The following is a 23436-nucleotide window of genomic DNA, read 5'->3' as shown; positions in this document are numbered from 1 at the left end:
TATAGAGAGAAGGGAAAGGTGAGAGAACGTGTACATGCGCACAGTAGAAGACGAAACGTGTTGATAACAGGCCTCTCAATGTTGGTAATATAAATAATGGCGTGGTTTTTCAAGCTGATACTGTGGGAGCACAAACACCTGCTCTCTTTGCCTCTTTAAAAGGTCTGGCGTCCAGTCTGTTTAGCGCGACGCGTGAATCTCTGACGTGTTTAACGCTACAAACGAACCTTTGATGATTAACTTGGGGTGACTGACGCTGCGTTTCTGTCATAGCTTTTGTTTCAAACAAACAAAAGAAAGCAAAAAAGAACAGAGTAATTATTGCTTGTTGAACAGACCAGGGTTTATCATTGTCTAGCATCTGTGAAAATCTGCGTAACAGAAACAAGCAATGAAAAATTGTCAGGAGCATGAAGGAGTATTTTGCTGCATTGTGCTTGAAAGGGAAATGCGCAAGGCACGGCGAGTCAGGGCGCGGAATTTGTGATGCCTTCGACTAGCCAGATCTGAGCGACACGGATGGCGTTGAAACAACGTACAAGCCATATTTCTCGGTTAAGTGTGCTCTATTAGCGATAGTCCGATTTTCTCGTTCTTGTTGAAGACGGAATGTTCCTGCAGCACAGCTTAGTTGCTGCGTCGCTGTAGCTACTACGCAGTAGCTACTACGCAGTAGCTTCTCTGTTACGGTGATCGAAAAGGACCAGCAGGTGCCATTTGTAGTAAAGCGAACGCAAACCAAGGTAAACGAACGTTGTGGCATAGAAGAGCGATTCATCGTGTACCTCCCTTCGCAAGGAAAAGAAATAGTGCGCTCTGTGGCGCCATACTTCAGAAAAGTGTCGCTTTTAACTTACAGCACAGAGTTTTCTACTGAAATTGCCAGCGAGGATTCTGGCGCTGCGATCGTTCAGCTGAAATGGAAATCATGGTTAGTACGTAGATTTGTCTGATCACCATGATTTTGTATTCCGACGTTCTTCTGGCTGTACTAATTTGCTTCGCTTTATCTGCCTTTATTGGTCCAAATTTCATAGAAATCCAGTTTTTTCTTTTTGTTTTGTGAACGAAGAAGGCAATAGTAAGACTTTGCGCACGCATGCATAATAATAGCGAATTATTGCATTTGCAACGCATTGTTCTTGTTAAAGTAGACCAACATAGGCAAAGTCGCAGAGCCGTTTGAAGCCAGAAAGACGAAGTTTAGACAAATGCAAGTATACTGTTCATCATTCCCATCCTGTCTGAACCACCACACTTTCATGCTCTCACAGAATTCTCTCCAGTCATATTTTGTTGGAACATCTGTGGCTTATTCCATGGAGTTTACTATAAAGGTTACCTGACAGTACGATGACGCCAGTATATATGGGAGCTGCAAGTAGAACAGTTTAGCCAGCGTGGGGGATAATGAACAGTGCTCGCATTTCTCTAAACTTCGTCCTTCCTTCCGCCTTCAAACAACTTGGTGACTATGCAAATTGACCATGTTTAACTGAAGATTGCGTTACAGATGCAACATATTGCAATAGTTATGCATGTGCGAATGAGTCTTATTACCTTGTGTGTTTATAAAAACAAGTTTTTTTTGGAAATACATAAATAGAAAACGTAAAAAAAGATATAACGCTGCAAGAACGCCTGGAGTCGCAAACATGAAGATTAGACAATTCCAGGTACCAAACATCTTTCCCATCGTAGATGAGCGATCGTAGCGCCACATTTCCCTATAGTAATTTTATTTAGGAAACCCGATGGTCTATCCATGGCCTCCGAGAAAGATGGCGCACACCGCCCGATCTCGGCGGCCTCATGGCCTACAGGTCGTGCGCATCGCGCGCGAGCGATGCGAACGCGCGATGTCGTGCGTATATGCGCTCTGCTTTTGGGGCTCCGTGCGTTCGGAGACGAGGAACGCAGTAGGCGGTGAAGAGGAGATGCGGGAGGGGAGACAGCGGGCGGGTGTGAGCGGTCTTCTTAAAAGATGGCGGCAAATCGGCGTCACAGCAAAAAGCACTTGGCCCTGGGCCTCGCGGGTGTCATCTATTCTCATTAAGCGGACTCTATACGTACACGCGCACGCACGCACACATGCATTCCGTCCTGCTGCTGAGATGTCGTCTAGAAAGAAGGAAAGAAGGGAGAAAAAGGGGAGGGAAAGCGAGTCGTCAAAGACAGAAAGAATAAAGAGCAGCCCAAAAGGGCGCTGGGGCAGGTTGAAGGGACCAAGAAAGGGGACTCTCCCGCGACTCGTCCGAAAGAAAAAAAGAGAGAGAACGCGCGGCGACAAAGTAATGATAAGAAGGGAAAATGGGAGTCAGATATCAAGCAGGTGGCCGGGGAGAAAGTTGGCGGTGGTACCCCCCGGCGGCATCAGTGGTGGCGCCTTTGGCTCGCCGCGTATGGTGGCCGAGGCGAAATTGAAGTCGGGTGGGGAATCGCCTGGCAGTGACGGAGGCGCTGAATGCGCGGAGATGGCGTGTGCGTAAGATAGGGCTTGGGGCAGAGAGCCACGGGTCTGTGCGTAGGTGCGGGGCTTCGTGGCGGCTTGCCTTTGCGCCGGTCTCTTCGTAGCCGTTCTTATTTTATCTATCTTTGCGCTTCTTGTTGCTCCTCTTCTGCAGGCAAACGAAATAGGAGTACTGTGCCGGAAGTGTGAGCATTCTGAATAGTCGCAAGTGCCGTATCCGCGTTTCTCTGTTGTTTAGTTTCAGACGCTTGAAACTTGCATACGGCAGAACTGTTTGTCGCCTGTGGCGTTCGTCGACCTTTTACCTACACCCGTATTGAAATGAGTTGCAGCTTGCCGCGTGCGTGAAAAATTTGTACAATTTGGGATAACCTGGGTTTTCATTTCTTCTGTGGAAGGAGGAAGGCAAAGCAAACCGTGTTTGAATCATGCTACCTTTATTCTAGCTTGAAACGGAGGGGAACGACGAGTCAGCCATGCCTAGTTATTCTAAGCGGCTGCAACGTTGTCCCGTTCCTAATGTACAGAGGGCAAGCTTTCATTTAAAGGATGTGACAGGACACGCGAGAAAAGGCAGACTTAGGACTAGATTAAAAGAAGCCAGAGTAGGCGTCAAATAAAGGCGACTTGTGCTATAGATAAAATGTATTAGTCTCTCTGTGAGCAACTTTGTTTCAAGCCGCAATAATGTATACGGTACGCCGTATGTTTCGGTCCCGAATGCAGGTTGGCGTGCGGCAAACACACGAGGGTTGTTGTAAGCGGTAAACATACTACCGTGTTCGCTGTCTCCAAGGACGCACGTATGAAACGTAATAGAACTGAATACATTTTGCAAAAGCCAAACATGTTTTTTGCATTTTTGCGACATTTTACTGTAGCTTAAGACAGTTTGCTGTTGCTGTATAGCTTGTACATGGCGTTTATAAGCGCTATTTTTTCATTCTAGCAAAATGTAGTCTTTCTTCATCAGACGCCACTGTGACGTAATTAAGCAGGAGACGTATAAGCACCTGAAGCTCCGTCGTTTTACTGATTCGCACGCTATAGTTGAAGAAAGCTACAATAACGGTACACTTAGCGTTTGGTATCAACTTCCAGCCCACAAACTCTCGGGTGGCATGACTCGGTCCCACGAAGTCTCAGACCCCTGTGTGGTCTCTTTACAATTCCTCTTCTTTGTATTTGCCTTATTTTTTTTTTCGCTCACGGGAAAGTGGCTACTATCTTGATCGCTTTCCCTTTTTGTTCTCGTCTCCTGAGTATCGTATCTTTTTCTTTTTGCTGTTTCTTCCTTTCCCTCTCTTCTGGCATTTCGTTATATACGTTGCTCAAAAACGCTTCTTTGTTCGTCGCCGCGAGGCGCTCCCAGAAGGCGTTCCCTAATGACACCTTTTCCCCTGCCCCCGTACCTTTTCCTTCCATGACCCAAAGTGCGCGACAACCAAGCCTCCTGCCTTCTTGCTTGTCTGTCCGCCTCTCTTCGATCCTCGACCTCATCCCCCCCTCTCTCACCATCTCCCCGTTGTTGAATGGAGTCCGCACATCTATATTCATGAAGCCGGGTCAGCGCGGTCCAGTTGACTGCCGTCTTTTCTCCATGCCCACTTGCACTCTCTCTGGGCGTGCGCTCTGTAGGTGCAATATACCTCGATACCTCTGCTGGCCAGTCTCTCTTTGCGTCTTAACTTCTGCTCACTTTCTTTGCCGCCACTGTTTTTTCTGCTTAGTCCTGCGGCTGGTATCCCGCGGCCGAACTGGGTCGCTCTTGTGTCTGTGGTCTCGTCCGCGTCGCGATGACCAGCCGAGGCGGCCGGCCGAGGAATGCGCCAGACGTGTCTGCAAGGACAACGAAGTTGCCCCCCCCCCCCCCTTTCGCCGCCGCCTTAACGCGTCCCAGGGTCGTTTTTATGGGGAACCTGGACAGCCTTTTCGCATCAGCGGCGTGTGGCGGCCTCCCGCTGGTTGCGTGGAGGCCACTCCTGGTGATGGTGTCGTTACCGGCCGTTGTTGTTCCGCGCGTTTCGTTATAGCTTTTCGCTTATTGCACCTTCGAGTTTGATATTTCTTTGTGGGTTTAGGGGGGCTCAAAATTGACCTTTGTTCAGCTCGCCTCCCTTTGCCATTTGACTCCCCTTCTTCGTTTGTCTTTGTTCTCGACATTATGCTCCGGCGCTTTTTATTTATTTATTTATTTCGTTCGGCTAGGATGACTGTGTCGCAATGGAGCGGCCGCTCCGCCATTTCACCGAGTACCGTGTCTCCAAGCGTGCTTTTCTTTGTTTTTTTTTTTTTTTACGGCACTGGTTGCGCTGTTTCGTCATTTGAACTCTGCTATATTTGAGATCGCCGCAGTTTGGCGTCGGGGATAGCTGAGGTAGACGGGGATCGACATGTTTATTTTTTCTTTCTCTATACTATATTTTTCTGAGAATTACAGATTGCAGATTGCTTTCTAAGGCCCGTCTAATTGTGCAATACTAGATGTTGCGACTTCCTTTGTTAGCCACTGCAAAGGGGGGATAAATATTGTATGGCTATATATGCACATGGCGACGTGAAGAAAGCTGAGAAAGTGCTTTGCCTTATCACTCTTGAGGTGACTTGTGTATATCGCAGGTTCCGCGATACGTCTCAGCTGCAGTGACATAGTGAAGTCTCGGCACGAGGCATTCAAGGACTCCGCTAACGTAAGACACATCTTCGAACATTGTCCAATAAGAACGAAAAAAAAAATTACATAACTTCAGAATAGAGGAACAAAGAGTGTGAAAGTGTGAATCCTTATTTTGTTGTACCTGTCTATTAAAAAAAAAATTCGCTAGTTGCTTAGATAAACAACAGCTCATTTCTTTGTCGGAGCACTACGGGCCCAGCATTATGTTTAAAACACAGAAACTTTACCACTCTTTCTCGCAAAGCGTGGTGTTTTGGCCACTTTACAAACAGCGGCGGTTGCGGCTGTCGGTGAATGAAGCCGCGACCTCGTAGAGTTGTGGAGCATTAGGTGGTGGGTGCAGTTTCCGGCTGTGGTGGCCGCATTTCTATCGGGGCAAAATGCAAGAACGGTTGTGTACTTAGATTTAGGTGCAAGCCATGAAGCAGAGGTGGCTAAAATTAATCCGCGAAGTCCTCTGCAACGGCATCTTTCATAGCCTGCTGTGCAGCTTTGGGATGTTAAAACGCACAAATCAACGAATCCGTCAACACGAGTAAAAAAAAGGGCACGCTTTTCAGGTGTTGGAAAGAAGCAAATAAAGCCACGCCGATGGTCGCATTTCCCAAGTACCGAATTTGAAGTGATCTGTCCTATTGGCCTGCGCAACTAACACTCCGCTGTGACTATACAGACACTGTGACTATGCGGGTTGCTCGAGCGAAAGGACATCAGCTCCGTGGCTCTCCAACGTGCAGCACTCCTTGTGCCTCTTGCAAGCCGGTCCTCGCCGCAGACTATAGCCACCGTCCTGCACTTACGTACGCACGCACTTCGGGGTGTTGTCAGTCTCTCTCTTCCCTTCTCACTCCCTGTTTTTATTTCTTTTTTTGTTTTCTCTGCCGTGGGTGCTCGCCTCATTTCGACAAGACCAAGTCGTGCGTCTTCGTTTCGCCTCCAGCCCCAAACATATCCACAGCATCCGGCACGTTGGCCACTGGCTCTCTCTCTCTCTCTCTCTCCTTCGACTAGTCTCAGCACGCTGCCTTCTCGCCTCAATGTGGGCCCGCTAACGCGCGACCAAAATGCAAGGGCATGGCGTCGGTGCGTGTGTATGTTGCAGATTGGGCAGGGATGGTTCGGAAAGAAACCATCCCTCGACGGTGCGCAGTGTGTGAGGCTTGATAGCGTTAGAGGGGCAGGGAGAGAGTGAAAGCGTCCGGCAAAGTTGAACAAACGACCTGCTTGAATTGGCCCGGTCAGCCCGGACACTTGTAAAGGGAGCCTGGCTGTCGCCGCAGCCGCCGCTACAACCTCGCTCTTACGCCAGAGCTCGGACCCTATGTCTTTCTCGCGTGTTTTCTTGTTGTCGGCGCCCTATATTCTGCGTGTTTCTTTCGTGTTCCTTTTCTTTTTCTCGTCCCGGCAGTAGAGAACCGAGTGTCCGGCGTCGGTAAAATGCTCCCGCTCAGACTGGGAGCCCTGGGTTTGTGGCTTTGGGACGCAGGCACTCTTATTCACTGAATGGCGGTGGCGGCGCCGCTGTAAACACTCGTATACACAAACCGCGAGATATACTGGTGGCTAAAATGGTCTGCCCGCGAGAAGTCGCTGACGACTAGTTCATTCGACACTGTGTTATACGTCGGTTATTTGTTCCAGGAGACTGCAGGCTGCTTCTTCGCGGATTTGTTGTGTGCTGTGGGAGCGCCTCGCGCTGCAAGAAGGTTGCGTCATTCGACGTTGCCTGCGGAGCTTCATTGTCGCCGGTAGTTTGTGCAAGCGCTCTGCGTCGCGACAGATTTGTTGAGCGCTCAGTCAAGATACATGTACTCTGCGGAGGTTTTAGGGCGGTCGCTGCGTCGTCCTATTGAACTGAGGGAATTTGTTTTTGCGCGTTTTGTTGATGTTCAGCGGTCTGAGGGACGTTAATGGGACTTTGCATCAGATAGAATGTCGCAAACGCTCATGTTGGAAGTCAGTGGCACTCGAATCGACTGGCGTAGACTTGTATAATGTAATCGCTGCACTGAGTTCACTTACAATATAGTCGTTGAGGTGTACCATCGACACGAGGTGCGCCCTGTCCCCTGTCCGTCCGCATAGCAAAGTCTAGAATTGCTTTCTAGAAAAAACAATATGTGTGGATGGATTATAAGATGTGGGGAAGAAAGGACGACGGAACTAGGCCAAAACCATCAAAGTGAATGTTGGTTACGACCCTTTCATGTGGCCGTGCCGATCGAAAGTATACGAAAAACGCATTTAAATTCCTTACACAAGCTTCCAGTTTTGCTGCTCAGTACATGGTAGAAGAATTGCCCGAAGAAAAAAAGAAAGAAAGACCTCAAGACTGGAATAACCGGCCTCACGAGGAGGTACCTGCAATTACAGCGTCTCCTAAGTGCACGCAGAGACTCGTACTACTGATTTCTCCGTATCGCGATGTTGGAGGAGCCGCAGCTGAAGCACATGCTGGCCATTCAATAACCGCGAGCGTGACACGTGAAACAAGTCCATTAAATCGATCCCATTCTTTGTACCATTCTTCGGAAAGACGATTGCTGCAGCAGTTGTAATCCTTTTGGAAACTGGCTCTTGATAGCGCGCTAGTCATTTGTGGAAATTGATGGCTTTTCCGTGTTTGTGTTTCGCGCTTAGCTTCTCGCCGTTGAATATCGAGTGTTGCTGCGCTCGCGATGGGTTTCAGTTGTTCACGTTTGTCGGTGAGCACGTGCAGAAATTTGCATTTGCGAGTGCTGAGCTTGCTACACTATGTCTAAAAGCAATACGCATTAGCGTAGTGCTTTCATAATTAACAGGCATTAGACAGTGAGGCTCGACCAAGTACCAAAGTTGCCATGAAGCGCCCATAACAGCGTGGGACTGTTCAGAGAGATTAAGAACGGAAGCTTTTATAAAGTAGAGGCGTTACTCTACAAGCCAACCTTGAGGATGGTGTGTTAGGCATAGAATAAGTGCTCTACACACTTATAAACATAGTCATTATATTCATAATCGCAATCTTTGTCACTCTGTCATCACCATCTGTACGAATGCCTGGTTGTGGAAAGCGCGAAGCGCGTCATAGAAGCCATCCAGTTTATCGACTCACCGTCGCGGAGTAACCAGTCTGCTGCGAGCATTCTCCCAATCATTAAAGCCAAGCTACCTCATGCGGCTGCTGTCTTCGACAGCAAGAAGATAGCAACATGACCTTTCGGCTGGCCTAATATAGCCACTGTTGAGCAAACTCGGTAGGTTTCTTTTTCGAACATCACGCGACTCTGTAAGTGCCCTGCACTTTGCGGGTGCTTTTTCTGCTGGTAGTTACTTTGCAGCATGGAAAGTGTTGCCGAGCTCGTCTGGAAACAGGAATATGCCAACAACAAAAACAAGGCTTTCCGGCAAACACAAACAACTCGGAGGGACTCGAGGCGCATGGGCGGCTCTCACATGCACCGCCTTCAGACGTGTAGCGGAACCTTTCTTTTTTGTTGTTGTTGTTGTTGTTGTCCGCTGTCCCAGGAGAAGCAGAAGCCGCCGCCGTATAACGGGCAAAATGTCTTGGGGGATTTGGGGTCCTCCGCGGCTTCCCGCCACCGAAGCCGCCGCCGCCGCCGCTAGTGCAGGCAGTGGCGAGGCGGCGAGGGACGCTCGGGGAATGCGCGGGCGTGCGCCCCCCACGATCGAGGGATCGCTTTTTTGGAATCCGCGCGCGTGCGACTCACTCGTTCGTCCTATCCGCGTCCCCCATCCACCGTGCGCGGTCGTCGCCGCCCCCCTCCCAATTCGCGCTCTGGGACGGCGCGAAGTAGTGGCCCAAGCCGAAAATTTTCGGCTCCGTCGCCACTGCTTTTTTTATCGTATATGTGCGTAGCTGCCTGCCGCCGCAGTTCGGAGAAGTGAAACACCGCGCGCCCACGACCCGGAGCTGCAGGATCGGCGGCTGCTGCGGCGACTGCGCGAGTGGACCCGGAGTCCCCTGGCGCGCCGCGGTCTTCTTCGTTTCGACGGAAGGAGAAGAAGAAGACGGATCGCTCGGCGGCGTCCAGAGGGCGGGCGGTGGCGACTTTTAAGCCTCCCAACAAACACCCGTCCCCTGCTTCCCTCCCCCCTTCATTCCAGCGCCCTCCGCTGAGTCCTCCGCGTTTCGACGCTGGCTTGGCGCTGTTTTTTCTCGGCGTTGGTGTTCGACTGTTGCTTCCAGTTTGGCCTGGATACGTACTTCCGTTTGGCTGATGCGTTGGTGTTGTTCTTGCTGTTTGTTTCTTTTTTTCCTCAGGCCCTAGCTTTGATGCGTCCGTGCTTATTATTCTCTTTTTTTCTTTCTCGCTGCCTTTATCAGCCCGTGGGATTTCGGGGGGCTGGCGTTTCGGTAATCGGAGGGAGGGCGCGGAAGGAGAGCATGCAGTCAAAGCGGGCGGGGGCGTGGAGCGACGGAGCTGTGCGTGTATGCGTGTTTGTGTGAGCCAGGGCAAAATTGTTGTTTTGACGGTAACCGAGACAATGCGGTGGTTGATTAATTTGAACCGCCTCATTATTTCTTTTTGTCTCTCTTTTCTTCTGACACATTTAGTTGTGAGCGATATGTCCTCATTCTCCCGTGCTTCGCTTGATTTTCCTTCTTATTAGAGCCGGAAAGTATTAAGAGAAGTCGTCAGGAGCACGACTGCTTCTGAAGAGCCCCCCAACACGCCAAATTTGGGCAGTTTCTTAATCTTGCTGCACATCCGGGGATATTACTGGCGCGCTTTCGCTTGGCGTTTTTACTGCACCCTCTCTACAGTCGCACGTATACAGCTTAGCCTCATCGAAGAGCAATTGAAGCTTTCAGGTTATCCACTAATAGGTCAATGTAGAAGGTGAGTACTGGCCACCCTGAGTAAGCTGACCGTTGGGAACTCCTTCAATTCGGAAACAGCTGTTTGAACCCGTATCATGGAAGTTTAGTATAGTTCGTGTTTTGTTGCTACCCAATCGGGCCGATACGTACTACTTTGTGGTCACCTGTTGTAGGTATTAGAACACTCAGAAATGGAGACAGATGCGTGAAAAAGATTTGCCACCGCATTCGGATTGGCAGCGCCCCATCTGTTCTCATGTCACTTTCCAGGGGGCCAGCGGGAGCACTTTATAAAGCTCTTCGAAAAGCGCTCAGGTAAGGGCTCGCGCCTGCTGCGGAAACAGGCATTAATGGGCACTAAAGAGAGACATTATAGGTTAAACTGTATACGTATAAATTACGTCTCTGCAATAACAAAATGGTCGTTCCTAATGTTAAAGGAGCCTGGCTAAGCCATGAAATTAAGACGAGAAAATGTGAGATGGCTGCGACGACGCCCCGAAGTTCTCTCGCAGTGACGTCATGAATTTCGACGCATCTACTCAGGTCTGGTTAACCGTTTATCGGTGAATTTATCGGCACTGCGCTGCATCCTAAAGGAACCGGAGGCTCAAACTTAGCGAGCTTGGAGACCGTTACCGGTGTCGCAAAGTGGTGTAAATACGAGGAAGTAACTCGAAATTCGTCATCTCTCACTGACGTACTGGCAACAGAGGTATAATAATCACCGCCATCATGAGCCTGTTTATTCTGCCCTCTGCGCGATGAAGGCCTCTCCTAACGATCTCCTATCACCCGTGCCTTGCGTCACATTGCTCCGTTGTATATATGCATACCTCGCAGATTTCATAGTTTCATCAAACCACCTAGTTCTTGGCCGTACTCGACTTCGATGACTTAATTCCTTCCATTGGCACCCATTCTCCAGCTCTGTCAGACCACCGGTGATCTATATACCCTACGTATTGCGTGGCCTGCCCCAGCTGTGTTTCTTCCTCTTAATGTCGACTAGAATATCGGCTACACCCCCTTTACTCTCAAGTCCACACCGTCGTCTTCCTGTCGCTGAACGTTACGCCTGTCATTTTTCGCTCCATCTCTCGCTGCGAGGTACTTAGCTCTGAACTAGGATCGTCAGAATGTTTGACCTTAATTTTCTCTGAGGTGAATATCAGCTTTCTTTCCGCCAAACTCACAAAAATAGTCTTTGGATGTAATAATTCGCTCGTCCAAGCTTGTTTTTTTTTAATGGTGCAAGTTAGCGTGCCTTAAGCCTTATCAAGGTAGCTTTTCGAGCAGCTACGAGCCCCCCCCCCCCCCCCCCCCCCCCCCCCCTTGCGTGCTCAGGAAAGCGTTGTAAGGCAAATGTGCACCAGCAGATCGCGTTTATCTGGTTGTCAAGTGATAGTGACGACGAGGTATGTCGTGACCCGCCTTCGGCTTGTTCTTTTTTTGTGTGTGTGTATGTGTGTATGTGTGTGGTGTTTTATTGACATGTCAAATCGTTGTGCTCTTGTACTTCACGAGTTACAATTTGTCAATTTGGGATCCGTAGGCATTTATCAAAAGCCCATTGGCATCAGGTTATGCCTACCACGTGTGCGTCTTTTATTGGCGAGCTTGTATTTCTCTGTGTGGACCTGCCGACAACTTTACGGGTTTGGACCCGTTTATACCAACGTTAACCTTCACGAATTGGAAATAGTTCAAAGTGAGACTATACAATTTACTATGAATAAGTATGGTCCGACAACTATAACACATCTACTTACCCAAACTGGCTTGAAACGAATATCAGAAAAGAATACAATCTCTCGCCGTAGATCTATGCTTCAAATTGTTAAAGGTAAATTAAACAGCCGTAGCCCAGATTATATTTCATTCTCATCTGGATATACCACTAGACAATGGCATTCATTTTCATCAGTTACATTTCAGAGTGGAAACAAGGCTCAGATTCTGCTTGAAAAGTCGCGCTGTTGATATTGCGTTTGGGCTAATATCTTTTGCGTTTTCGTGATTTTCTGTGATTTTATTTTTTTTTCGACTGTTTTTCTTCTTGCGTCCGCCCAGAGTATTGTTTGTTGGTTGATGTAAAATCTTTGTATTATTTTGTATCAGTGATGTTGCGATATATTTCCTGTTTGCTTTATCACTCTGCAAGAACCCCTATCACTGGGGTTTAGCAGCATTCTAAATAATAATAATAATAATAATAATAATAATAATAATAATAATAATAATAATAATAATAATAATAATAATAATAATAATAATAATAATAATGTATGCTTATCTATCTCGCTGTCTTATTTCGCGCAACACTGAGCAAAACCTAGCACACCGAATGACATTGTCGAGAACTTTAAAGTCATTAGCTTTATTTGCTTGATATTTTGGTCTAGTATCGTTTGTTGCTGTAGGCTTTTATTTTTAGGTGTGATCCTTTCGTGTTACGCAAAAAAAAAAAAAAAAAGCCCTCCGCGAAAGTTACCATCACGTCGCGTTCTGCGGGCAGCATTCCCCCCGAGGGTACCGGTAGTGCAGCGGCGTCATAAAACAGCAAAGGGTGGTCAGGCCGCTGGCTCGGATGAACCGACTACTGCATAACCCGAAAGCGCAGTAGTCGCAAACATTTACTTTGACAAAAGCTGAATGGATAACACAAACGTGGTTTAGGAGAAAGGGGGGGAAGTGGCAAGAGAGAAGAGAGATTGAATAGAGGGCGCTCTCGGCACGGATCTGAGCGACAGGGTTCCAGGAGAACAAGCTCAAACTTTTGCTCCGTGTACTCGACTTTCTTATTTGTTTTCTCGCTCTCAATAAGCTGGAGCAATCACTCTGGCTCATTTTAGAGTCATCTACATTTCAGCCAAGTTCTCGTGTTGGAGCTGTTGTTTCTCTATTCGTTTAACTGTAAGATTTAGTTTCCTACGGCCACCCCTTAGCATTTAGTGACCAGAGGTGTACCCGTATAGAATGTCTTATCTATTCTGTACTTCAGAAAACGATTGCACGGGCCGTTGTCGAGTTGTGAGCGGTGTTCTTGTCAGGCGGGCTTACGAGTTCGAGGGTTGGTGATGAAGTCCTCTCGCTGCGTGGTTTTCGGCGTCGTCACCGCTCGAAAAATCAGTATGCAGCGTTTTGCTCTCCCCTTCACTGCGGCGCTGTGCGTTTACCCTTTGTCGGTGAAGGCGATGTGTTCATTTCAGTCTTGCACGTTCTTCGGTTCTTTCATTCATGTGGCGCAAGAACGCACTCAGCGGGAGATAGAGCATAGAAGGCGGTGTCTACGGACAGACTCTCGGTCTTTTGCTTTGGGAACGAGAGTAACTGTATTTATGCTTTGTGTATTGAGACCGTGTGCCTGTGTGCGTCGTATGGCATGAACTTCCTCTTTCTATGGGCTGTTCTAGGCTATCATGTGTGGCCTGGCTTCATATATGGGCAGCTAAAGTACATTGTACCCGCATCTAAACACGTTTGCGCGCGTTTTTTGTTGAGAACTGTTACCGGAGAAGAAAAAGATAGCGTCGCATCGAGCTTCCCTATATTCGCCTGCTTAAAAAAAAAAATAGACGATGTCAAGAAAATGACCATGGGATGACTAACAGTTGCTCTTCTTTGTACCGTCAAACATACGCTTGAAGTCAACAACCTTCTCCGACTTTGGCTGTTCTTAATCGTCACCCTGCGGCTGATATTTATTCTCCTCTTTTTGACTCTTTCCTCGTCTGGGACCAGTGAGCAACGCAATCACTCATTGACTTTGTGGCGTCATTCTCTTCCTGTTCTGTGATCCCATAAGCACTCCCCATTTGTCGGCCTCCGTTTAGGTGTGAATCGCTCGTGCTAGACAGATACAGTAAGCCCAGCAGCAACTGCCTTTCTTCCCACCCTTACATAGCTTAAGAAACAACCGCTTACTACGTTGCGACTTCGCCGCGGAGGGAGCGCTTGTCACCTCGCTCTGCAGCATGCAAAGCTGCGTACGCGAACATGGTGCGTATATAGGCAAAGCGGTGTGCGTAAACGCTGATTTCCACAAAGTTCTCGCACATTCCGTTTGCTTATTTGTTAGCTTTTTTTTTCACTTTTACGCGAAGAAAAGTGGCAAGCAAAGGCGGCCGTAGCCAAACCGAAAGAAAAGAAAGAGGGCGTATAGTGGCGGTGCTCACTTGTCGTGCGCGGCGGCAGAGGCGAAAACGAGGCAGCCGACTGGAACCGAGAATCAAGTAGGCGTCCCCGCCACCCGCGCCGGTGTTTTTGTTTTCGCCTACCGTTCCCCTTACACTTGGTTCACGGAGTTCCTTTCTCACTTTCTTCGTCCATATACATATATTTGTTGCTTACTCATTCCGCGGCGTTTCGAAGCTCAAAACTGTTTACTAAGCCCGTCCTGTACGCTTTTACGACTCTCCCGGGGCAAGCAGGAACGGGCTTCGGGTGTACATATGGGGATAGGGTAAGTGTGCCCGCTTATGTGGGCAGACGCGCTTTTTCGGAGTGCCTGCGAACAGCGAGCGTCTGTATACGTACCGACTCGCGGGAGAGTGCTCGCCGTAAGATGGAAAGAATATACTGCTCGAGCGTAAAGAGGCATGGTGAAACTGCGTGCACGGTGGATGATGAAGAAGCGAGTCGCAGAAGATGGGTTGACCGAACCGTCGGGGAGAGTTGCCGACGTGAATCGTTTTTCTCCGTTTGGTGACGGTGGGGAGGGAAGGTGAGGGGAGGGAGGAGTGAGGTAAGGAGAGCGTAAGTGGGCTTTGCATAGGTGCGTTGTGCGATTCATGGGGAGCAGGCAGCGCTATGTTGTGTAGCAGCGGAAATGTTTGTTTATTTCCGGGTCATAAACGCATGCAACAAACACTCAAGGAGGGGTGCGAAAGAGTAAATGATGCGCTTGAGGTTGTGCTAGAGAAATATTGGAAATCGCCCTGCGCGTTTGCATGTAACGATGTAGAAGGGGACTGAAACACCAACCTGCTTTTCTTTATCTCGAGCCCCTGTCGCTTCATATCGCCACGCCTGTATTTGTTGTGATCTTGTAAAACCGTTGCCTGTGATGGGGATTCCTTGTCTATCGGATGACACTTCACCCTCAGCGCCTCTCGCTCACCGCAGCTTGTTTTCGCTGCCACTATTGCGTGTCACGTATATATGACCGCTGTGCTCGCATCTTGGAAGCTGGTCATTGCTGACCTCTTTGTTCGCTTGCTGGAGCTATCTTGGCCGGCGAGCATTGGAGCGTGTAAACAATTTGCAACGGCTCACGATTTCGAGCTGTGAATGATGCTGCTTAATAAAAAGTAATCAAGGCCAACATGTTTTACAACGTAAACTCCCCACTGGCTACCCTTTCTTATATAAAAGTGGGGTAACACCTTAATTGTCAAAATTCGTCTAATTTTGGAAATTACAGACGTTTGGAACACGCTTTGGCCTACCCTTAATGCGTAGAACGGGACAGGGTTACCAGCTTTACGCAATCACTGCGCTCTTCTTTAAGTTCTCGCTTAGTATTTGAAGCTCGAACGTGAAAACACGAAGTGGTGCACTCGGGAAGCAGTGGTGTGCACAGAAAAAAAAGGCAGTATTATTAATTTTGTCAAGGCTAAATTCACGCACTCGGCGCAACACTTCCCTTAGGTTCCTGTTAATGAAGTGACTTCGATATTTCGGGCCACTCTTCCCCAAATAAAGCAGCAGGTGCTTTCGCTCCGATAACACCGACAGCCTTTAGTTTTTAGAACACTAGGCGTTTCGGGGATGATACCGTAGCATACATTGTCGTTACATTACAGCTTATAGTGACGGATCGAGAGCAGGGGATTTCGACATGTTTTGTAAGCGCAGGAGCGATGGTTGTTCTTTCTGCAATCGCAAACAGCACGCGCCACTGCGCTTCACGTCAACAGTAGATGCACCCACGCTGCATCTTTCGCTCGTGGGGGGATCAAAAGAACTTCATGCAACAGCTTATACGTTCTGAAAACGCGCGCAGCTTGCACGCACGATTCTATGACAACGCGTGTTTCCCGTGCCGTGCTGCCTTTTTCCTTTGGCAGGGGGGACGAGAATGCGTATGTCTGCCGCGGTGTCTCATGTAGTTGTTCTTCTCCTATAGACCCCCCCCCCCGTGCTCCCTATACAGGAGAGCTTCCTCCCCTTTTGTTTACCGCTCGTTTACGGGCCAGTCGCAAAGCGAATTCCCGTGTATGCAGATCATTTGGCGTGCCTGCCGCGTTCGGTCTCCCGAGCGCGCGCTTTTCTCTCCAAACTCGCATATACCACGCGCTCGACACGGGGCCTATATACCCGCCGCGATCAAACCAACTCCCCTCCTCCCCCTCTTTGTTCCACTCCCATGCTCCCTAAACTCTTCCCTACTCTTCCCCAATCTTATTCTCGCGTGTACGGGACGCCGCTTCCCTGCTTTTGCGCTAGCACTGCGTATCCTTTCCCGCTTGCTCCCGAGTCCTCGGAGGTTTGTTTGGCGAGCTCGGTTGCCGCAGTCGAGCTGGCAGTGAGCGTATACTGCCGCAGCTCCGCGAATGCGACCTCTTCCCCTGCTTTCCCCCTCGTTTCCACGCAAACCGCTCCCTGCCTTCGCTGGTTTGCCCCCTTGTACGTTGTTCTTGTTTGTTTGTTTTCCCCGAGTGACTATAGCTTCTCGTTGCGAGTATACACCGCACGGGCTCTGTTTGTTCCAACGCTGAGCTTCATCCTGCCACCGCGGCGGCTCCCTCTCGCATGCGCAGCCCGTAGCTTCGGGTCCGCGGCTTTCTGACTGCCCGAACATTGGTTCTCCCGGTTTTATTTTTCTCGATTCTCGTTTTTTCTTTGTCATTTTGTTCGCTCCTTTTGCGTTCTCGCGGGGCAAACTGGCGCGCGCGCCTTTCGTTTCCGCGAACGCACACCGCTGCCGGCCTGGTTCGCGCGCTCCGGCGTTCGCCGCTGTTGGGCCTCGCGTTAGGTTTAACGCCGCGTTGGGCCATTTTGCTCCTTCCTTCGCTATTCGCTTGCTTGTGTGTTTCGCAGTGTGATGAGAGCGAGCCAGCGGCGTTGCACGTGGCGAGTAGAGAGAGATAGAGAGAGGGAGAGAGAGGTGATGGTGGTGGTGCGCTTCGTTCGTGAGGAAGCGCGCGTCGCACTGGACTCGCGACTCGGTCGAGCGCCGGCGGCCAGAAATATACTTTCGGTCCGCGGCGGGCCGACGCGCACCCCCGATCGGTTTCTCTTTTTGTTCGAGGTGCGGTTGCTTTCCATCGCGTGAGGACTAATAAGGGCAGTCGCAGCGTGTCAGGCGCTTTGTCATGCGATCCACTTGTATGGATAACAGCTGCTTTATCCCATTGCCATTCCTTTTATATATGCGAATAGGTTTGCCGCGTCCTCGTCAGAGCTCGTGCGTTCTCTGTTCCACTGTACGCAATGCGTGCATACTAGCGCAGTTCTACCGTATAAGCGAAGCAGAAATTTCCTGATTACGCGCGGCTATAGAGCTGGGATTTTCTGAGAGGATTTTCAGAGAAAGAAAAAGGAAAGTCTTTGTTTGCGGGCTTTGAAAATAACGACCACGAAAAGCCACTCCTTGTACGCGCGCCTCATCCCTTTGATTTGCGTCGTGTATACATGTAGACTTGCGAACTTGTGCGGGGCTTTGTTCCTGAGTCGTCCCTATATATTCTCGGATCACAGGGCCGCTTTCCCATCCCTCCCCTCCCCCCTGCTTTTGAAAGTCGTGACGACGACGGGCGTGCGCTATGTAGAGTGCGAAACTTGTTCACGTCTGGACGAGGCGAGCTCGTTACCGCGCTCCCGTCGTTTGTAGGGATTGAAAGAGTTCTGACGAGCTCAGTCTGTTCGCATGAGGAATGAGCTCGCGTATTTTATTTTGACAAGCTCCGCTTGTATACGTGCGGCGCGCCTGGGTATGCGCAGCGAAAATAAAGCGTTGCTTTCCACCAGCCGCGCGTGCTTCTAGCTATGCCAGATATAAAAGAAGGGATTGGATGCGTTTGCAACAAAGGAAGGCGAATGATTTAGCAAACCAAAGCATTGCTGCAGTTGCCCGACGGAGAACAATCGCACAGCAGCTTCCACGTAGTCATTCACCGCTCTCTACAGTGCCTCCTCCTTTTCAGCCGCCCGTTCCTTTGCGTGAAAGCTTTGTGCACGAGACGGGACGGGTTCATTTGCAGACACGTGCAAGCAGATTGCGCGACATAGCTGGTACATTCGAGATATTGAAGGAAAGAATCGTCGAGGTTGTTTACTGCAGCCGGTTTTGAGAAAGAAAGAAAGCCCTATAGGGTTAAAATTACTGAAATACATACTGAGTTTTAAGGTAGGCTTGAGCGAAAGAATGGAATTGAGACAATTTTTTTTTGTTTTTTAGGAAGCCGGGATACGACAAGCGACTTAATTAGCGTAATTTGCCTTGGCATTTAAGTCAAATTTCCGAAGTAACACCGAGCGCAATACACTGTCGTAAAGGCTCTGGCCTTTTCCTCTGTGAGAAGAATGTATCACTGAGCGCCACGCTTGTATCGAGGACTTTGCTCCTGTAGTCTATGATACGTATCTGTATATCAGAGTGGTTATATATATATATATATATATATATATATATATATATATATATATATATATATATATATATATATATATATATATATAGTGATAGAGAGAGAGCCCTGGCCCTGTGTCTACTCAGCCCAGCTGATATGTTTGCAGTATGCCATTTTCATGACGCTCCCTGCTCTGCTTCTCACGTTCGTGAGTGCAAGTGCAAATAAGCTTAACTGTTGAAACATGCTGACTCTCCTTATCCGCTTCCCCAAATCGGCCTAGAGCCACCATTTAAATGTATTATTCTCTCTCCTTATCTGTATACTGGAAAGCGAATTCAAGCCAACTCGCTACTGGCGTCATTTCAAAACCTCGCTGCTGGCGTGCAGCCTTCACTTCCGGTGCGCACTCTAGCTTTACGCTTTGTGCAGCAAGCATGCAGTGCATACGCTTTCCCGAAATTTGCGCCCCTCATTCTGTTCGCTGGTGTGGAGTTAGCTGCGCAGTTCGGCGAGCTCGTGCTAATCACAACGGCGGCGGAGCGGACGATGGCGATCGACTCTCATCTTCGATCCCGTGTGCGGCAGCCTGCCCCTTTTGTCTCTCCCAAGATCGTGTTCTTCTGGCGGAATTGGCCGATCGCGGCAAAAGGCGCTGCTCTCTCATGTGTGTCTTCCTTTACTTTTCTTTTTCTTTCTATTATTTGTCGGCAAACGTCTCTCACAAAGGGGCCCGGGTACCTGATGCGGATCTCTAGATCCCACAGCATTCTTCGGGTATCGAGCGCATATATAGTCCGAGCTTCTGTTCCTTCATTTTTTCCCTTCGGAACTAACGACGCCGCAGTCACCCTCCTTTCCCCTTCCCTTTACTTCTCCCGTCTCTCACCCCCACCTCGATCGCCGTCTCCTTGTTCTCCTCATCGCGTCGATGGAGCCGCTGAGTTATTGTCATTCATTATGCATTCGCTCCTTGGATGTATGCGCAGATTATGCGCGTACCGTGGATACCTATACGGCGAATGCGCCGGGGAAAAGAAGGCGGAAGGGAACGCGCCGCTTTCTTGAGCTTCGCGCTCTTTGCTCCATCTTCTTTTTCGGTTGTTTTCTTCTTCTTTCTCCTTGTTCCATTCCACGCATCACAGGTCATCTGTCTCTCTGCCCCCTCAGTTCCTAGCCCGCTTTGTCAAATACATGCAAGGGCATAATACTTTCTACCTTTATCACCCATTCGCTCATTTCTATCGGAAGCGTGCTAACTTCTTTACTTTCTTTACGTAACGCAGTATGTTATTACCGGTTGCTGTCAGCATGACGTCTTTCCACGCTTAGCTAAAATGAGCCGATCCGGCCTGCAAGGTCATAGTTTTCGGAGTTTGGCTCGCCGCACCTTTTGAATGGCGAATACCTTAGCTGCGTCTGAAAGCTGTGCTGCTCACGTATAACCGGTGTCCCACCCGCCGTGGTTGCTCAGTGGCTATGGTGTTGGGCTGCTGAGCACGAAGTCGCGGGATCGAATCCCGGCCACGGCGGCCGCATTTCGATGGGGGCGAAATGCGAAAACACCCGTGTGCTTAGATTTAGGTGCACGTTAAAGAACCCCAGGTGGTAAAAATTTCCGGAATCCTCCACTACGGCGTGCCTCATAATCAGAAAGTGGTTTTGGCACGTAAAACCCCAAATATTATTATTATAACCGGTGTCCTGACGCCGTGGGGCTCGGACAGCTTTTGTGGCTGAATGGCGAAGCAGCGACGAGTGAGGTGTTGTGTTTATGCGAGCGCGGAACCTTTTTCTTTTTGCTTTCTGCTGTTGTGACTGATCTTATTTGTTCCGTGCTCACAACTTCTGCTGCTGCCGTTGTCCCCTTCTCTCATGTTCAATAATAGCGTTCTCCGTGCTGGTTACGTAAGTCTGGAGCCGTATATTTGCGGATGTACGTGTACTTCTATGGTGCCTTTTAATATCAACAAACTGGCTAACTTTGTTAAGTTGCACTTGGTTTATTTGGAATTTGTCCTTTCGCAGTGCTCCCACTCCTGCGAAAGATGCGCCGAGCGAGGTTTCCTGATAAAAAGAAACACGCACGACTTTGCGCCGAAGTGCGCCAAATTTAGCGACTTCGCATTACGCGTGTGGCCACAGTGGTCTGCAGAGGCGCATAGCGCGCATGACCAAAGCGGCTTCATAAATCGAACTTCACGTTATCTATACGTCACCGACCGATAATTCGTGCTCGACTGGGAAGCCTAAAAGTACAAAAAATCGGGAGTCGGAAATATCCAAATTCGTCAGAGAATACGTTACTACATCACGAGTGGCTAAAAAAGTGCCATATTCTCGGGTGGCCACATTCTAACTTCCGTGAGATTTCGGGTCACTAGCGTCAGACGCGTCGACGTCTGCGAGCGACGGCATTCTTGGCACTGTGCCAGGAACTCTATCGTCCGTCGACATGTCCGTTGCTATTCGCGCGATATGTCGCGAAAGTGAAAGTATCGCCGAAAGGGATCGGTCCAAAAATAAAGCCGTAGTTTGTCCACGCGTTCCTGTGCGCAAGTCCGCTTGCCTCCGACCTGGTCAGTCCGTATCTCGGCCATTGGCATGCTGCCAGCACTGATAGACGACAGTACAATCAATGTATGCACCGAATCTTCAACCTTTGGCAACATAACAGGACCGCGATATTGTAGCGATGCCTTTTCTGGTGCCATTGGTCTTTTGCGCTTCGTCCGTGGTGTAAGTGGCGCTCCATCTGCGTTGTCAATTTTATCAGCCGGCCGTGAACTGTGGGTGATGAAGGCGGCATATATAATCGAGCGGAATGCATCGCTACAAAATTGCGGCCCAGATGTCGACCGCGCTATCATAGCTAAATGACGGCGGGTTTTAAAGCTTTCCTTGAGAACCTCTCGCCTCTCTTACTGACCGTAGCTGCCGTCTGCTGCTGCTGCTGCTGCTGCTGCTGCTGCTCGTACGTTCTCGCCGAATAGCTCACTCGACGGATGGATGCATGGAAGTATGCTATGAGCGTCCCTTTTGAAACGGGGTGGGGAGTGGCCCCACCAGGCTCTTGTCATTTTCTCGGGTAGATGGATGGACGTTATGAGCATCTCCTTGAAACGGGGTGGTGAGTTTCGCCGCCAAGCTATTGCTATTATACTGCCTAATGTCCTACCCAGGTTAAAGAAAGAACAGAAAAAAAAAAACCCACGATGAGTTCCCATAACCAAATTTTCTGAGCTCCTATTGTGAACTTTGTTTTTGTACATCTCCATTTTTTGTTTTTTCCCTCCTTTCTTCCACCAATCTTCCAATCGCCTCTTACTAATCTCTATCTCTCGGCTGCGGTTGTATCTATATCTCGGCTGCGAGACAGCGGCGCCATCTAGGAGCTATGGCACACTACTTCGCCCGCAGCAGTGGAAAGTAGAGGGGGGAAGCCGGCCGGCGCATGCGGATCCTCGGCGGGTGGTGGAAAGGGCGACGGAGCCGCGAAGCGGAAAGCCGTGATGAGGAGGGATAGAGGGCGCCGGAGGAGATAGCCTCACGTTGCGCATGCGTTGTGTCGCATGTCAACTGCGTGGACGGTCGCATTTGCGCCTCCAAGGGGAGGTCACGTACTCCGAACAAATGGCGCAGAAAGGGGTACTCCAACTTCAGCGCCAAAACGCCAAAGTTTCCACCATGAACACATGTGACTAACCGTTACATTAAACTGATGTGTTTCGTTTGCAAGACATTACATTTCCTCTATAAAATACACACATAAAGCGTTCGGTTTCGCTTTGCACTCACGTAGAAAAAACACACTTGTTTCAGCACTCCTTATGTATTTACGGAAAGCTTCTTTGTATAATGATTCGAACGAGGCACGTTGGATCTGCTGCATTTTTTTTATCGACATTCACTGTCCTCGTCGGCGCACACATCGAGGGTGGAGTCGGCGCCGCTTAAGGCTCACTCACACTAGACCGACCTGACACCGATTTCGGTCTGCCGACTGTCGGCGACAGCATTTTTTACCTTCGTGTGGGCGCCTTTGTCACACTGTAGCGATGCCGAGCTCTCCGCCGACCCCGTCGGCAGATTCACTCTCGGCTGTCGTGGTTCTGGGAAACCGTGATCGTCGACATCAGACACACGGCTGATGCCGTTGTACTAGCTGGAATATTTCGCGAAGGTTCAGTTTTTCACGCAACATAAGACCTCAGGCGTGCAAGGTATACGTCATGCTCAAGAGAGAGTAGAAAGGCATCCGTTGGCATCAGCGTACCAAGGCGGCGATATACTCCAGAGGTCGGCGCGAACGTGGCGAATATTTTTCGATATTTGTACTATGCTCTAGTTTTCTCATCCTGGATTTGCAGCGACATTCGTCTGCAATGACGGTTGAACAGACGCTAGTCAATAGTTATAGCGAACGTTATAGAAAACTAGAATAGTTATAGCGAGCAAGTTGAGTGGAAAAGCCAATGAATGACGAACTCATCTTATGAACGGAAAGCGTAGACGTTTGGGGCGGAGTTTAATTCGTAAGAACACTTTATTATTAGCGTGCGGCCTTCATGAATATTATGTTCGTTCTCAAGATTGGCTCAAGCCGCTTCTTACTGCTATAGCGTGCGAATTGCTTTGTGAATTCGGTCGTGTGGTGTTCGATTCCACGAAGCATTTCGTTCGTAAGAGCTGTTTGTTATTAGCCAAGTGTCTTTCCTAACGCCAAAGGTGCCATCACGATATACCGAATTTGTCCTTCCGAACCGTTTTTGCATACGAATTGCTGTGTGAATAGGGACCCTGCCCCCATATCTATTGACTGTTGTACGAACCAGAAACTTGTTGATGTCTCGTGAATGGGACCAAGCCGTTTGTGCATGTACCCTTA

The 23436-nt window shown here is 49.2% G+C and overlaps 1 protein-coding gene across 1 annotated transcript in view; it reads left to right on the top strand.

Moving 5' to 3' along the window:
• The window catches only part of LOC142585527 (transcription initiation protein SPT3 homolog), a 115917-nt gene that overhangs the window by 45031 nt on the left and 47450 nt on the right, over positions 1-23436 (top strand). The window lies entirely within an intron of this gene.

This window comes from Dermacentor variabilis, chromosome 6, assembly GCF_050947875.1.
Source record: "Dermacentor variabilis isolate Ectoservices chromosome 6, ASM5094787v1, whole genome shotgun sequence".
NCBI classification, from domain to species: domain Eukaryota; kingdom Metazoa; phylum Arthropoda; class Arachnida; order Ixodida; family Ixodidae; genus Dermacentor; species Dermacentor variabilis.
Note: the sequence above shows the minus strand (reverse complement) of the source record. Positions and strands in the feature narration are given on the sequence as shown.